The sequence below is a fragment of the Lissotriton helveticus genome, chromosome 2_1 (genome assembly GCF_964261635.1).
Source record: "Lissotriton helveticus chromosome 2_1, aLisHel1.1, whole genome shotgun sequence".
In the NCBI taxonomy this organism is placed as follows: domain Eukaryota; kingdom Metazoa; phylum Chordata; class Amphibia; order Caudata; family Salamandridae; genus Lissotriton; species Lissotriton helveticus.
Genome location: NC_136059.1, coordinates 1,105,409,148 through 1,105,425,373, shown reverse-complemented (window position 1 = coordinate 1,105,425,373; position 16,226 = coordinate 1,105,409,148).

The window sequence follows — 16,226 nt, the reverse complement described above, 5'->3', positions numbered from 1 at the left end:
GTGGGGCATATCTGCTGGCGAAGGTTATCAGTCTCTGTTTCTGTCCAGCAGTGCAGGTGACCCAGCACCAGCGACCATACTGATCATTATCAAAATTAACAACCTCCGCCTGGAATCTTTTACTTAAAAATTATGCTGTCCCTGTATGGGAAGCTGAAAATGAAGAAAATCCCCTATAGGCTGCCCAAGACCTAAACATAGAAAAGTCTGACAGCTTCACAGCCGGTATATGGGTCTCTTGCAGTTAAATCACTGCTGGATTTTCCGTTTTAATCCACAATTCAATTGCCCGCATTTTCTTTTTATTGTTGAGACCATTGCCGTTAAAAGAGACCACTTTCAGAATCTCCTTGCTAGCCATAATACAAAAAAAAAGCCAAAATAAATGGAACCTCCTAAACAACATCCCATGCATTATCTGACAAAGTGTCAATCTAGAAAGTGGATGTGAAAGACCTGAATGAACTTGAAAAAAAGTACTTTGTTTTTCACTTAAGCTCCTATCGCCCTTTGTGACCCCTCCCCCGAAATGTGAAAAAACCCTTACCGACCACGCTAACCACATTTCGCCCCACCCATCTAGCCTGGGTGGCATGTAATTACACCCGAGTGACACTCCCCCCGGCCCACCAACAATACCTTGATACTTGCAACCATTAACATGCAAGCAAGCGCAATAAAGGAGGAAGACCCCTTTCCATGACCGTTTAACAAATCAACATTAAGACCTGGACTTTCGGCAAAAGAGGCCTTACCCTGCTATCTCCCCTTTCATGACTAATGAATTTATATTCAAATCATTCCTTCCCTTCTAAGCCTGGGAGCCCTACGAGATCTCTTTCCATAATTCCTGGGCTTCATCTAGGGCAGAAAACATAAAGAATTTGCCCTTAACTAAAACTCTCAGTTTGGACTGCTGAGCGATAGATGCTTGAGCACCGTTGGCTTTAAACAAATAAAGAATCTTCACAAACGCCTTTCTCCAACGTGCCGCCACAGCAGTCATATCGGAAAAAAATGTGACATTTAACAGTTTCCTTCACTAAAAACTGTCTCTGTTGGATTGCTTTTGTCAGAATTCTTCATTTTACTCGTCAGTCTGCAAAATTTATTAATATTGTCCGTGGCATCGTAGAGTTGGGAAACGCACACGCAGGAATGCGGTGAGCCCTGGTAATGGTGAGATCTCCTTCAAACTCTCGAAAAACACTTTGTTTGATAAATGAGTTAATCCACTGCAGGGTGTGGGAGCCTTCGATGCCTTCTGGGACTCCAACTAACCGGAGATTGGACCTCCGGGAATGATTTTCCAGATCCTCGGGTTTGTTTTCCAGATAGTTCTTATTTTTGGCCACCTCCTTAGCTTCCCCCATTGCCCTGGTCATCTGGTCCTCTAGAACTGAGATTCTGGCTTCTGCCTCCTGGAGTTTGATAGGAAAACATAACATTGTCTCTTCAATTTTCTCCAAACGTTGGTGGAGAGAGGCAATTTTGATTTTCTGGGTTCTCTTTATCTCACGGACTTCCTCCAAAATTAAGTTCAGCATATCTTTAACACTCAGCTGATATTTGCCTGATAAATCCGTATTTGGGCTGGAGATATTTTGAAGTGTATCAGCACGGTTTCTGACCATTATTCCTTCAGGAGACGTCAGGCTATTTGGAGGTGCCGGATCCTGCAATATTACTTACCCTGGGCTTAATACTACGCCGCTAACGGAGCATGCAAAGTTTGTACTAATTCGCACTTTGCAAATTGCACGTAGTACAGTACCAAAACTGTGCTGAATCACATAGCGTAGCAGCTAAATCAACAATATCCTCAGATGCTTTGAAAAAGCAATTTTACATGCTTAAAAGCATATAACCAATTCACAAGAGTGAACTTTTACAAAGAAAACATTAGGCAATGAGAGAGCTGATGATTTTGGGGTCCCCCCTAACCTAGGGGGAGGACCAAGCAGATGCCTTGAACACAAAGAGCATAAATTAAAAGCACATTTTGTTGAACTTCAGTGGTGGTCCCATCATTTTAGGACCACCCCAAGCACAGTTATTGGCAAAAAAACAATCCCAACCAAAGGCCCTGCAAAGCATTATGGGACGAGATTAGCAGTGGGCAGTGAATATTATAGTATCCAATATCAAAATAATTCGCATTTCACCTAGTTGTTACTAGATGTCCCTCACGAGTCAAATGCAAAGCATTGAAATTATTCTTACACCAAGCTGTAGTTCCACAAGTCGTTACTAGATGTCCCTCATGAGTCAAATGCAAAACCATTGAAACCCTTTCATCAAGCATTTGCATTTGACTCGTGAGGGACATCTAGTAACCACCAGTTGAACTGCAGCTCTTTGTAGAATTCTTTTGATATTGGATACTATATAATATTCACTGCCCACTGCTAATCTCATCCCATAATGCTTTGCAGGGCCTTTGGCTCGGAATGTTTTTTTGGCAATAACTGTGTTTGGGGTGGTCCTAAGAGGATGGGACCACCACCAAATCGTTCAATAAGATGTGCTTTTTTGTTTTCAAGGCATCTGTTTGGTACTCCCCCTAGGTTAGGGAGGATCCCAAAATCATCACATCTCCCACTGCTTGCTAATTTCTCAATTTCACAATTGTGAAAGTACTATATGCACTTTAGCATATAAAGATAGAGATGCTTATTTTATCATAATTGGCACTGTACAGGATGCCATTTGCAATTATTTTGCATTTTTTCACAGTGCAGACAAGTACACAGTGTCATCAGCTTTGTACGCAGACTATGTGAAGTTCAAAGTATACTATGGCTACGCAAACTACGCCCAGCCTTAAATATTACCCCCAGCCTTAAATATTACCCGAGGTTGTATCTGTACCTCGGCTTGGTGGATCGTCGAAGTTCCAGAGATGCGGGCGGCGGTCTGATCAGTTATTTCTGATGTTTCTTGTTGCCAAGATTGTCTCACAGTTTGAGTAGTCGGTGAAGTTAGGAAGGACATCCCACCATGGCTTAGGTCTTGACCCATGCATGTCTCCATGATTGTGAGGTGATCGGGCTTCAGATTGCATTGCGATTTTTCCTGATTGTTAGAAACCAGATCTATTACTGGTACTGGAGACACTGAGATTCTTGAGGGCTCTTTGGATAGTTTTGGGGATGAACTGAAGCCTGGAGCGGGGGATTGCAAGGTGGCTTTCTTCAGGAATAATGCAAGTCGTTTTGCCTCTTTCGCCTTTTTAGGACCCTCTGTCACCAGGTTATCCTGTTGAGATGTAGCTGGCATGGCTGCAGTTGCGCTCTTATTTGCCTCGTCCACCTGTTCCGGAGACTTAACAGAGGTCAGATCCTCCTCCGAGCTCTCAAGAGTAGTGTCAAGTCCGTACAGATTGGAGGCATTCTCTTTACTAGCCAGTCGGGCTGCCTCTTTTGTCTCGTTGACTTGGGCTCAGCGAGTTTTAACCTTGAGACGGGCCCCGAAGTTGATGTTGGTAATAGCGTGCCCGTGTTTAAGAAGTTTACCCATTTTGGCCACTTCGATTTCCTTATAGCTTTTCTCCGACGGTAATATATCCTTTTTCGTATCCTCGCAGCCTTGCCTCGCCTTGATTCGCCTTTGACTGTCTCTATTCACTATTTTCTTTGCCGCCACAGGAGGGTGTCCAAAGTGCTTCTGAAGACACTCTTATTTATTTATTTTGTTTTATATATTCTCCCCTGTCATGAATGAGAAGTTCATTTGCTCCCCCTTTATGCCTCTTATATCTGGAGCGTCTTAAAATAGAATAGGGAGTTTCATCAGCAGTGTGGATCCGGCCGCTCCTTAATTGATGCCTTAATTAATGCCCCCGGTCTCAGGTTGCACACAAATCCAGCCACCCCCTTAGGAGAGCCGCCTCCTCCTCACCTCCTCCTCCTTTGTGTCTGCGGCTGTAGCAAACGGCCCCCCACAGCTGCTTACACCTTAGAGTCACAAAGATCACAGCCGACGCTGTTGCTCAGGAAGCCGCCTCCCCCCGTCTCCTCCGCAGCCCCGAGCCGGAGCCGGAGTAAAATCTACACAGTTCAGAGAAATTCGCTCCATGCCCTGCCCGGTCCTGATAAAGAATATACCTCAAGACAATGCCTTTCTTCTCAAAGGGAAAACCTGTCTCACTCCGCAGCATTCACTGGGAGCTCTGTGAACGCCATGAAGGCTAGCCTGCAGTAGAAACGAACCACCATTGCTGGAGGTGGGGCAGCGGCCATTCAGAGGCTTGGTTCTCCGTAGCCATCAGCCCCGTCCAGGATGGGTACTGGTGTGGCACCTTGCAACTAGAGCATCATGACGACTGCAGGCATGTGTAACTCACAATCTTGCCTTCTGAGAAAGTTGTTTTGAAGGGTTCTCTTAGGGGTCCAATCAATTCATTATACGCTAGTGTTGTTAGCATTAAGGTAAATACATTCCCTGGCCCAGCACAGTGCTCCTAAGCAGCTGTGGCTTTTTTTCACAACCAGCAGCAGATCAGCCATAATTCCGTACCATGGGCCCGCAGGCCCGGCTCCAGGAACTTTTATTTGGGTGGGCCGAGGGGGCATTTGGGTGTGCCACTGCGGGCTCGATTTGCCACATATATGTCTGGGCAGGCCTGCTTCAGAACCCTCCTTTATGTCTTCTTAGTCTTTCAAGGCCCAGTAAAACGCACTCTTTTCCAAATCTGTTTCTAGATATACTCACTTTCAAAAAGTGTTTTTTCCATGTAAAGTTCCTTTGATGGGAACAGGAGGTTTCTGAGGTGGGACGATCAGGCAAGTGACACATCTCGGGCTCCCTCTGTGCGAGCCTTCAGGGAGAATCCCTCTTCATTACTACCTCCACCTGACCCCGGACTCTGCAACGCACTCCCTTACAGACTTGATTATCCACTACTCCTCTCCAGTGCACCTTATCTCACAGCTGACCTTGGGCCCCAGTCCCATATCAGGCACCAACCGGCTCCGCTTTCATTTTTCCCGGGAAAAACATTAGTAAAATCACCTTCCAACTTAAAACATTGAGTATAGCAGTAAATATAATTAGCACGCACTTTAAAGTAAGCCCTTATGACCCGACTGCTAATTAAATAAACAAAAACAGGAAGGCCAAGACAGGGCCGGCATTAGCGCTGATGCAAAAGTCTTTTTTGGCACCACACCATTAACCTCTTTCTCCGTAAATACCTTTACTACCACCTTCTAACAGTGCCCCTCATCCCTTCATGCCCCCCCTATTGACCTCCTCCTCGGATTCCCTCACTGCCACACGCCACAAGTGCCCCTCACCTCCCCATAGCCCCTCCCCCTCATGACCTCCTCCTCAGATTCCCTCACTGTCACCCTCCACCAGTGCCCCTCATCTCTCTCAAATCCCTCCACCAATGACCTCCTTCTCGGATTCCCTCACTGCTACCCCCCAGCAGTGCCCCTTATCTCTCCATAGCACCCCCTCCTACGCCTTGACCTCCTCCTCGGACTCCCTCACTGCCACCCTCCACTAGTGCCCCTCATCTCTCTGTAGTTTTTACATTTATTTATTTTTTCCCATCCACCCCATGACCTCTTCCTCGGATTCCCTCACTGTCACCCTTCAACAGTGCCCCTCATCTTTACGTACCCCCTCTCTCATATGCATTTAATTTGTTGTACAGCGCTACTCATATCAGTGTAGGTTGTCACAGTACTTTACATCACGCACACATTATACAGAGACAATCAATTATACAAGTATGTAAATCAGTCTACAGAGAATGTCACATAAGCCAGTGAGGATTACAAGGTGTATAAATCACGTCATCCATACTGGTGGGCAGTATATTTTAAGATGATTTGGTCTGGAAAACACAACCTTAGGATTTAAAGAGTATTCCAAGGGGGTCAGCTTTACTGATTTAACTGCATATCTGCCCAAACATAGCAACATTAGAATATTGAAAGACTGAGGAAGTTCTAACTATATCACAAAACACAAAAAAAGCAAAGATCTAACTATACTATTCATGTTTGTATGCATTTCTTTGGTAAAAGTTCATTGGTCACTGTCCTATGTCCTATGTTAGGATTGTACCTTCTGAACTGCAAGTAACACAAGGATCTCTGTGACAAAGGCAGTAACCCACTGAGCTATCCACATAAAATATAGTTCATCTGCATTTAAAAACTAGTAACAGTCAAATGATTGCTCTCCAGCAGGATCATTAATCACCAGCGTTATATGGGCATTTTGTATTGTCTTATTGTTTTTCCTGTACAGGCCATGATATTGATAAAAACTGTTAAAATGAAGCACACATGAAGTATGTGTCCTGCTGGGCCTGTGCAGATAAAAAAAAAATAGTCATACATTCTCTTACCTACTACTCCATTAGTCAAACGACTTTGTGTCACAGCCTCATGTGATAAGCAGCTGCAGGGGTCAGGAAGGGTGAATAGGAATAAACAAACTTTTTTTCTCCTGAGCTACATAGAAAAAGAAATATCCACGCAGCAGAACAGTGGGCAAAGGTTATTGTTGTCAAAGAAAAAAGTTGCCTTTCTCCAGTGGAGATGAAGGGGTGAAAAAATAAACAAAGCCTCCTGTCTCAGCCCGGTGGCACACACACACACACACACACACACAACCACACACACACACACACACACACACACACAGACAGCTTTTGAGCCCAATTGCATTGCGCGCCTGCCTTCAAGCCCTCACTGCGAGGGCCAAGGCTCCTATTTGGGTTGGCCAGGCTCATGTTTGGGTGGGCCTGGCCCACCCGCTAGAACCGGTTCATGAAGGTACACATGTTTAGTAAAGTTATCAGTGTGGTGTCTCCGACTCGGGGCAGAGTTTCCACATTTGAGCAGAATTTCCGCACAACATGCAGGTGCACACTATCTTGAGCTACCTTTGGAATAGAGCATGCTGGATTCCATTTCACATGAGGCTTATGTTGACTTCTCAATGATGCTCAGCAACAATGAATGACAACGCATGAAAAACACACAAATCAAAACTCACAAGATGCACAGTAAGTAACTGCGCCCCATCAATGCAAAGAATCTATACTGATTCTGACCACCGGGTGATTAAGAATGTTCAAGCAAAGAAACAAACAACATAATGCAAATGCAGTCATTGTAAAAGCAGCTACATGTTTTACACTATGTTTTCAAACATTTGTGGTCTCTGCCTGCGCTGTAAAATCGAGGATTGCACACCTCATGACAAAAGCAGCCACTTTGTTACAGGATCTAAACGTTACCAATAACAATCTTGGTGATCACAAACTTTTGAAAAAGCTACAATATAAACCACACAGAGGCAAATCGAATAGTATCAAGGGTCAAGCATGGTAAATTACTTTATGTAGTATATGTCAGTAGGTTTAAGTAGCTGGAGAAGACTTTCCTATGCACAGGGATGCAAGCAATTTAAGTGTGAGACCTACATCAAAGTTAAACACAACAAATCACCCCCTCCCAAGAACAACGATCGATGGTAGGTAACTGGTAGCTTTTGCCAGATAACTTAAATACTAATGTGTACCCAGTCCCACTATCAAACATAGTTACAATCAACGTATTGGTGCAACAAAAAGTACTACATGGAGGTAAAATGCACAAAACAGTGCCTGGAATGACTTGTACCTTTTACCTTGAAAGGACAAGACATAAAGCACAGGGACTGGTGCATCTCTTACTAGGTGAGGGAGGAATTCCAGCACATTTGGTGGATAAAACAGGAGCAATGGATAGTGCCAGCAGCAAAATCTAAAGCTGTCATTTTGCATGTTATTAGGAATCTGGATATAAGTGTCTCAGGGCTGTGAAGGTGTCCAGGGACCAACTTTTACAAATGGGGTCATTTGCCACTGATGTCCTGGGGCGACCATATATCAGAACCCCCAACTGGAAATCAGGTACCTCTTTTTAGAACTTGACTCTCAGGTTAGTGGGGCAGAGCACCTCAAGGCATCCTCAGGTGAGATGCTGTGGGTAAGGAGTTTTAGAGCTCTGTAGCACATCAAAAATATTCAATAATTTGCTGTCCAATCAGTGCACTTTCTCAAGAAAAAGTACTTTAATATGAACATTTACTAAAATAGCAGGTGGAAATGCCTATAGTGTACCCTCTAAAGGGCCCATCACTAATAAGGGGCACACATTAATGAAAGGTCCTCTAGAACAGACTACCCCTCATATGTACTCTAGACCTCCTGCGCTGGAGAAACCTTTAACTATCTGCACAAAATACATTCCAGAATAGCCACCCATGCATGCTCATGTGCTTGCATACATGCAGATACATTGTCTGTCATCTTGAAATGTTTTTTGTCAAATTATGATAAAACCCCTTGCAACATGGATACTGGAGATGTGCAAGTGTGATCACACATGGGGGACATCTTGTAGTTATATTTTTCTAAACAAACACATTGAAAGATGGCTGCCAGTGCATCTTCAAGCACACACAGACTCCTGGCAAGCGTTCGAATGTTTTTGGCCCTTCAGTTGACAAAGCAACCAAGCATTGGCAGAGCCAATAGATCACACCCACATAATAAAGGGGAAATGTACTGGTCTTTAGCCTCTTCATTGCAGCCAGAAAGCTATTTTTGAGGGAGAAGGGCAACATTAATCATCTTAAGTTGTATTTACTCTGCATGTGGAGTCAGCTGGGTCCCAAAAGACAAATTTCTATAAATCTAGATACATTAACGTAAATATGTTTTCCTTCCATAGAAAGCCACTCCAGTGTGCTTATTTACATTTTTCCTGATGTACACTAAGGTGCGAGCTAACATTTTAAATACATTATTTTGTTTCCCCTCAATCTAATCCAGTTACAATGCTGAAAGCTGGCCACTTTCTCCTTCTTTTAAGCCCCCCCCCCACAAGAAAAGTTTCTCTATTGCCAGACATTTCCATGAGTCCCGAAGCTCAAACGTAATAGTTTGTAAAAAGGCCAAAATTTGAAGATGACTGGCCCTCTTTCAAACTTTTCCCTCTAGACCATTAAAATTAATACAGCCTTCCAAAGTCAGAAGCTCATTTCTAATATTAGAAGCTGGGTTTCACATCAAAGAGCCTTGATTAGAGCCAACATAGAATAGTCCCATGGTGAGCCTCAAGCTTCAAAATCCCCACACGCTGTGCCTTAGCCGTCACATGCTTCTTGAGGTTGGAAAAGGTACTTTCTAATTATCTCCATTGTTCGACTACCTCTAACATTTCTATAACAGCCACCACATAGATTTAACCCTCCTGCTTCCAAAACGAAGTAGTTTAGTTTTACCAATGCTGACCTTATGTTTCTACAAGTCATAAATGTACTGTAGCACTTTTAGTTTTCTTTAGAGCCATATGGGATGGATATTTTCAGGAAAAAGACCCAAGAGGTTTGTTTCATGTTGTTTAAGACAGCCAAAAATAAAATTATGCTTTGTCACATAAAGCCCCTTTTCAGGTGATTTTGCTCCACAAGTCTTTTGGTTAGGCTAACACTCTTGGACACCTCCATCTATGCCATGTTATTCATAGGTAATAACTGTATCACATCAAAAAGAGGTCCAGAAGGGACATTACAATTAAGCACCTTCCCTTGTAGCACATTCCTGTCCACCAGGTTGAAGACCACTGAAAAGTCCATAACTCCTTAAGAGGACATTCACACAACCTGGGATCTTATTATGTACAGTGCCCCAGGAGCGAAACAGGAGTGTGTGCCTATTTTCTACACCGTCAGGGCACTTTATAATTACAAAAGGGGCTGCAGATGCTGGTCCATGCCTTGTGTTATACAAGCAGTGCTGGCAAACATATAGCACCAGTGGTATCTCAAGGGGGCATTCCCTCATATGCATGGGGGCGTGACTCCATGGGAATGAGAGAAACACTTTGCATCTGTACCTGAGCTGTATTGGGGATCTGGGTGCATAGGCAAAGAAACCTTCAGAAGGGGCACTGACTGTACGCCACAAAGAAGTAGTGCAGAGTCAGTGCAACTCCCCAGGCACTCCTGTGAGGAGGGGAGGGCTTCCCATGTACTCCCCCTAGACCGCCCCTTCATGTGGGTGCAGTCACTCACTGCACCCATCTGCAGTGGGATACCCCCCTTTGGTGTGCACGTGAGTGCCACCTGCACAGTGAAAGACTTAGCAGCTGCACCAGTCAGCAGCTCTATCGTTACTAATATGCTGCCCTAACAGCAGTCATAAGTTTGTGGCTGGCCTAGGGACTGGACATTGATTGTGATGGGGTGCACTGTCCCTGTTGCCAGCCTGCTCACCTGTTAAAAGGTGCACCCTGACACAAACAAGTGCAGTGCTCCATTTACATAATACAGGACCAGGACTCCTCTAGCAGAACTATTGCATGGCACTCAAGTAAGGCATGCAAGAGCTCATCACTAATTTGCTTAGCTGACCCGCCCACTTCCACACCAACACCTCTTGAAAGTGGACGATGCTGTGGTGCTCGAATAATCACTAAAGCATCTGTGAGTTGATTACTGTGATCAGTAATTGGACATGTGGAATTAGGAGCTCCTTTGAAATAGAACGATTTATTGCAATAAATAGTGTTGGTCACCAGTCAAATCATTTTTAAGCACCTTATTAAGCACACACCACTGACTGGATGAACAATGTTAAAGGCCTAATGAAGTCCAGCTTAGTCGCATCAGAAATTAATTCTCTAACAATATGTCTTTCGGAGCTGGGGTCAATCCTGCATGTTAGTCCATGTCCAAAAGCCCTGCAGGCTTTTAAAAATCGATCTCTAATTCATTATTCAATTTGATCCATTCTTCAGATCTTTAGTCTACTACCTATTTTCATTCATAACACAATTTTGCAGCTACAAATCCTGTGATTAAAGCATTACAGGGTTTTCCAGTGCAACAACAGCCTGTTTTGAAATTGTCAAAATCACTTTTATGAGTTTGTACCTCTATCTGACTCATAAAGGGGATTTTCAACCCATTGTCAATTGAAAATTAAAGGGGGCATAAAGAGGACATCCTTCTCCTATTTGGCTATTGCAATTGAATGGTACAACGCTGTGCCACCACAATTGTGGTCACAAACTATCGTTTGGATACAGGCATAAAAAAGGAGCGGGTGGGAGGTGTCTGGCTGCAGATTGGAAGCTGTCTCCGTTGGCCAGCTTCTCCTTGCAGAATCTTGTCGGCAGCCTTGGGATGAGCAGGCAGTGATTTCCAGGGGATGGCTGCTGACTACCCCAACCTGTTCCCAAACGAGAAATACGTTTTTTGAAGCAAACACTTACCCTTTAAAAGATAAAGACTGTTTTTTGGGGGGCGAACCCGTTTGCAAAAATACTGTTCTGATGTCCTACGCAGACCACCATCCCTTCGCTCACAGCCCTGTGCAGGGGATTTCACATTGTTATCTGTCTAATTAATAGTCATTGGGTAAGTTGTTTTGCAACCTCCTGTGAAAGTACAATATAAGGCCTTTTAGTATCAACGTAGTGCTGCATATTACATATCCATTCACAAAATAGTAGACATGCACATTGCACATTCTGATTTGAGAATGGGACTTAGCATATAGGGATCTTGAATATTAAAGGGATAGGCAGGAGACGTTTGGTTTGTTCTCTGTAAGCTGTGTCCTTTACACATTGAACCTAATAATATATCCATAAATGGCACTGCAATAAACAGAGCAATTTGGACAATTCTCTGTCTATTAAGAAGCACGATTTCGTTGCATTTTTCCTCCTCTTTAAATGTATCAAGGTAAACACTGAAATCCCTCTTCTTCTTATTACAGGTGTTATCAATTCCAGTAGACTTATTACTTAGAAATGTCTCTCTAGCTGCTTGTCAGTCTTCTCTACATCCTTCGTCAGATCGCTGCTACAGGTAGTTTTAGCTGTTTGTTGGCAAGAACTATTGTATCCAGCACATTCCATATACTTGGAGAATTGGCAGCCCTTGTAGGGCAGCACCTGCAGCATGCACCATCTGCTCAAGCTATTATGTTATGAATCAATTTTTCTAATCGTTATACATGGCCATCCAAATATTCACTTTTTAAGTTTGAAAAGCTTTATTGAATAATAAAGACAAAGTAAAACATCATTACAAGAGCAAAAATTGAAGTACAGAATAAGAATGAAGATAAATAAACCGAGCAATCAAAAGACAAAAAAAACCCATAAGAGGTTAAGATTATACTGAGAGAAAATGCTTTTATAACTTTTATAATTTTGGGGGGAAGGAGAAGAAGAAAAAAAAAGAGGGAGAGGAAGAGGGGGAGGGAGGGAGAGAGAAGAGAGATAAAGTACATAATGAAACAATGCAATGAACTGGCAGAAAAAAAAGAAGAAAAAAAAATGCAAATGCAAAATGCAAATATGTTGTTTTCATGTTAAATGTAGGCGTACTATAGAACAATCATTTGAATATTTTTTTTATATCCTTATTGCTGGATTCTAATTGCACATCGTTGCTGAAAATTACTAGTGCGCATGCCCACCCTGGTCTGCAGGTTGCTCCTGTAGTTTTTAAGTTGTTCCTGTTCCTGTTCAAAGTAGGGCACATCACAGAGGTATTGCAGGCGCGCCATCTAAATCACACCAACCCATAGACCAACAATAGGCCCAGAACGTTGGGTGCCAAGAATGTCTTCCTCTGTGTCTCATCTTATGTGTCTAGCTGCTGCTCATATTGTTATGTTAAAATTCATCTTTTTAGCATGCCACTTTGTTTCACCAGACAACAGTAATGTTAGCCCATTATGAGTGAGATGCTTACATGTGCACTCAAAGACAGAAAGTAATAAACTAAGGGCAATATGTACAAGAAAATGTTGGAGCACGGAGCTGCGCCAAATTTAGCAGTGCCGCGCTCAACATTTTGAAAATACAGGGATGTGCCGTATTTACAAGAATACACTACAGCTCTGTGCTTTCTCTTGCACGGGTGCTAAATTTAGCTGCCTAAAGCCAACGCAGGCACCCTTGCACCATCCTGCTTACTGGTGCGGTTGGATTTTGCATTACTCGTTTAGAAATGCCAAGTGGGCATTTCCCTGTGCTTATGATTCCGTGTGCTTTGCAGCATGACTCCAAAACTTCTCTAGGTTTGGCTGACAGCTACAATTGGTGCATACTTTTCAGACAGCCACAACACAGGAAAGACTGGGTGTGACAGGGGTTATATCTGCTTTCGTCTGCATGTTGATTGTCTTCCTGGGCTGGGAGAGGGAGAGGTCATTCAAACTTTACATTTGTATAGGTTTGTGTCATGCCCTCACACATAGGGCTGATTTACCCCCTTCTGATCACCTGGGCCGGGTTAAAAAGGATTGTTGCACAGATCTAGAGATTCCTTTGGAGTCACATCTTGATTAAAGATGATTCTGAGTATAAGTACAGGGGCTCTGACCCCATGTTTTTAGACACTGTGTGAAACTTTTTAACCACACTCGGTTGGCTCTAAAATCTGCACATTGCCAGAGGACTGCTGTGCTTCAAGGAGGAACCCCGAGTGGGACTACTTGCTTGGTTGTGCTGGCCTGCCTGCCTGATAGGCTGCTGCAGGGATTGCTACTTTGCAAAACTGACTTTATGTGCTGGCCTGCTGCCTACTGCCTGCTCCCTGCTCTGGTGCCCTGCTAGTACTCTCCAGGAGCCTCTTGGCTCGGTCACCCCTGTTTTCACTATCACAGAGACGGCAAATAGTGAGTTTTGAGCACCTTGTGATTAAAGGCTCCTGGTTCTGTAATTAGAGCATGAGGAGTGATCCATTCCCAGAAAGCGCGTGAGAACATTTCGTACTGGGCCAATCTGAAGAACTGGACACTCTTTGAATGTTGCTGCAACTGAGCGCATGGTGATCGCTGGATTCCTACTTATGGCATTTACTCACTCCTGATTTAATTCCAACCCCCTATCAGCGCGTGGCTAATCCCCATTCAGCACTAAGGCAGGCAGGCATCTATGTTCCAAGACTGCCTCGTTGAACAGTTGAACTATGTGGTGTTTGCGCTACATGAGCCGTACCTGCTGAGCCGCTTCTCCCTCAAGGGACATTGCTGAGGCAACAGGAAGAAGCCTTGTGGCACCAGCATTGCCAGGATTCACTCCCAGAGGAAGCAGGGTTTGGAAAAACCAAGCCCCGCTTTCAGGACCTGCTGATGCTCCCAGCATCTTCCGGAGGAGCCCCCCCCCTTGTTGCGGAAGGCACCCAATTCAGAGGAGGCCTTAAAGTTGCCTGGACCAAGAGGCACTGCACAGAGTTTTGGGCAGCTGCACTGCGTGCTCATGACAGCTGCAGTTGGGCGCGCTGAGTGAGGGGGACCCAGTGAGGTCTCCCCGTAAAATTCTACCATAAGGGTCTGCCTCCCTCCCTTTTGTTTGGTACATACCTCAGGGAGCATTGTTCTTGCTCTGCTATAGCTTGGGGGAAGTCCTTGGGTTGATCCTGGTCTCACAGAAAGTACTGAAGAAGACCTAATAGCAGTGCAGGTGCTCCTGTGGCCCATGTTTTATGGATACCTCTAATGTTCTGCATTAGGAGTGCCTTTCCTGGGGAAGTCTTTGGGGGTTACTTACACTTAAAGTGATGTGTTTGCAATTTCCACAGTATTTATTGCTTCACTTAATAAATTAAAGATCATGCATAACTTGCAAAGTTTTACTGAATTCATGATGTATGTCATGATTCTTGCACTGGCCAGGATACCAAGTACGCTCTTAGTATTTGCATATACTCACAGTTTTTATGACTCATGTCTTTTGATCTGTTTAATATTTACAATATATACTATACTTTCATATAATCATGTATGAAGTCTCTTTTGTGGTGTATTCATTGTGTTACTGTGTTGCGCAAACGCTTTACACATTGCCTCTGATGATAAGCCTGACTGTTCTGCGGCATGCGACCTGAAGGTGTTATGGGTTACCTTTGGTGTGCAACTGACTTGCCCTGACTAGAGTGGTGGGTTCTGCCTGGCTTAAGTACATACGCTAGCCAACTTGAAAGCCCATTCCTAACACATTAGCATTATCTTACCATGATACCAAATACCTTTCAGCATAATGTCTTTAAAGAGGCAGAATGCAAAGTCTTTTAAATTAAATATAACCAGTTTAAGTTAAGATCTAAGAAAATACTCACAACGTCTTGAAAACGTAATGGATTTAAATAAAAATTTAATTTTCAATAGGTTGATTAGCAGATGATTAACTTTTAATCATATATCCAATTGTAACCAGTTATTTTTTTTGGGGCGTTTAATATAGCACAAACCTGACCCGAGGCAGCGGGTTTCAGAGCGCTTTACATGACTGCCAGTTTCCTTACGGATTAACACATTAATTTTTGTAGGCACTGGTAGATTAAGGGCCACATGTAGGTAAAAATGAATTTGCGATTCTGAAATAGCGATTTTCTGCGAATCACATTTTGAGAATCGCAAATTCCGATGTATGTAATATATCGCAAACAAATTGTGATTCCCAAAAATTCACCAAATTACATAGCCATTACTCAAATTGCTATTCCTTAATTGTGATTCCGGGAATCTGCAATTCAGGTGCTGAATGATGACACTACAACCAGGAAGTGTGACTGCCCATGCTGCACCTGATTGCCAGAAGCTGAGGGAGAGCCGGAAACTGAGTGAGAGCCTATGAGGAGGGTTGGAGTTTTGTGCTCAGCAACTGAAAGCAGGAGAAATGGAGTCCCAGGGGACAGAGAAGCAGCAGGAAGAAAATCCCAGAAAGAGGAAACAAGAATTAGGCGAAAGGGAGCTGGAGGTCCTCACCCAGGAAATAGTCAGCAGCCATGACCTCCTGTTTGGAAAAAGTTCACTAAGTGTCCCAGAGGCAAGAAAACAACAAATATGGACTGACATCCAGGAGAAAGTGAATGAAATTGGCGTCACACACCGCTCAGTCACCGACCTAAGAAAAAGGTGGTACGACATGCGGCAAAGGTCAAAGGAGAGGGTGACTACAAGATTGGCCGAGGCTAAACAGACCGGTGGTGGGTCCACAGCACCGGACCCAATGCCCCTGGAAGAGCTGATTGAGGGCACCCTTCAGCCTGAAAGTGTGAGTGGTGTGGCTGACCTGGACAGCTCTGAACACCCAGACACCAGACAAGGTAAGATGCATGCCAAAACTCCCTGATACATACCCAACCCACCCACACTCCCAGACACCCAACCTGAGTGCAACTCCAATACA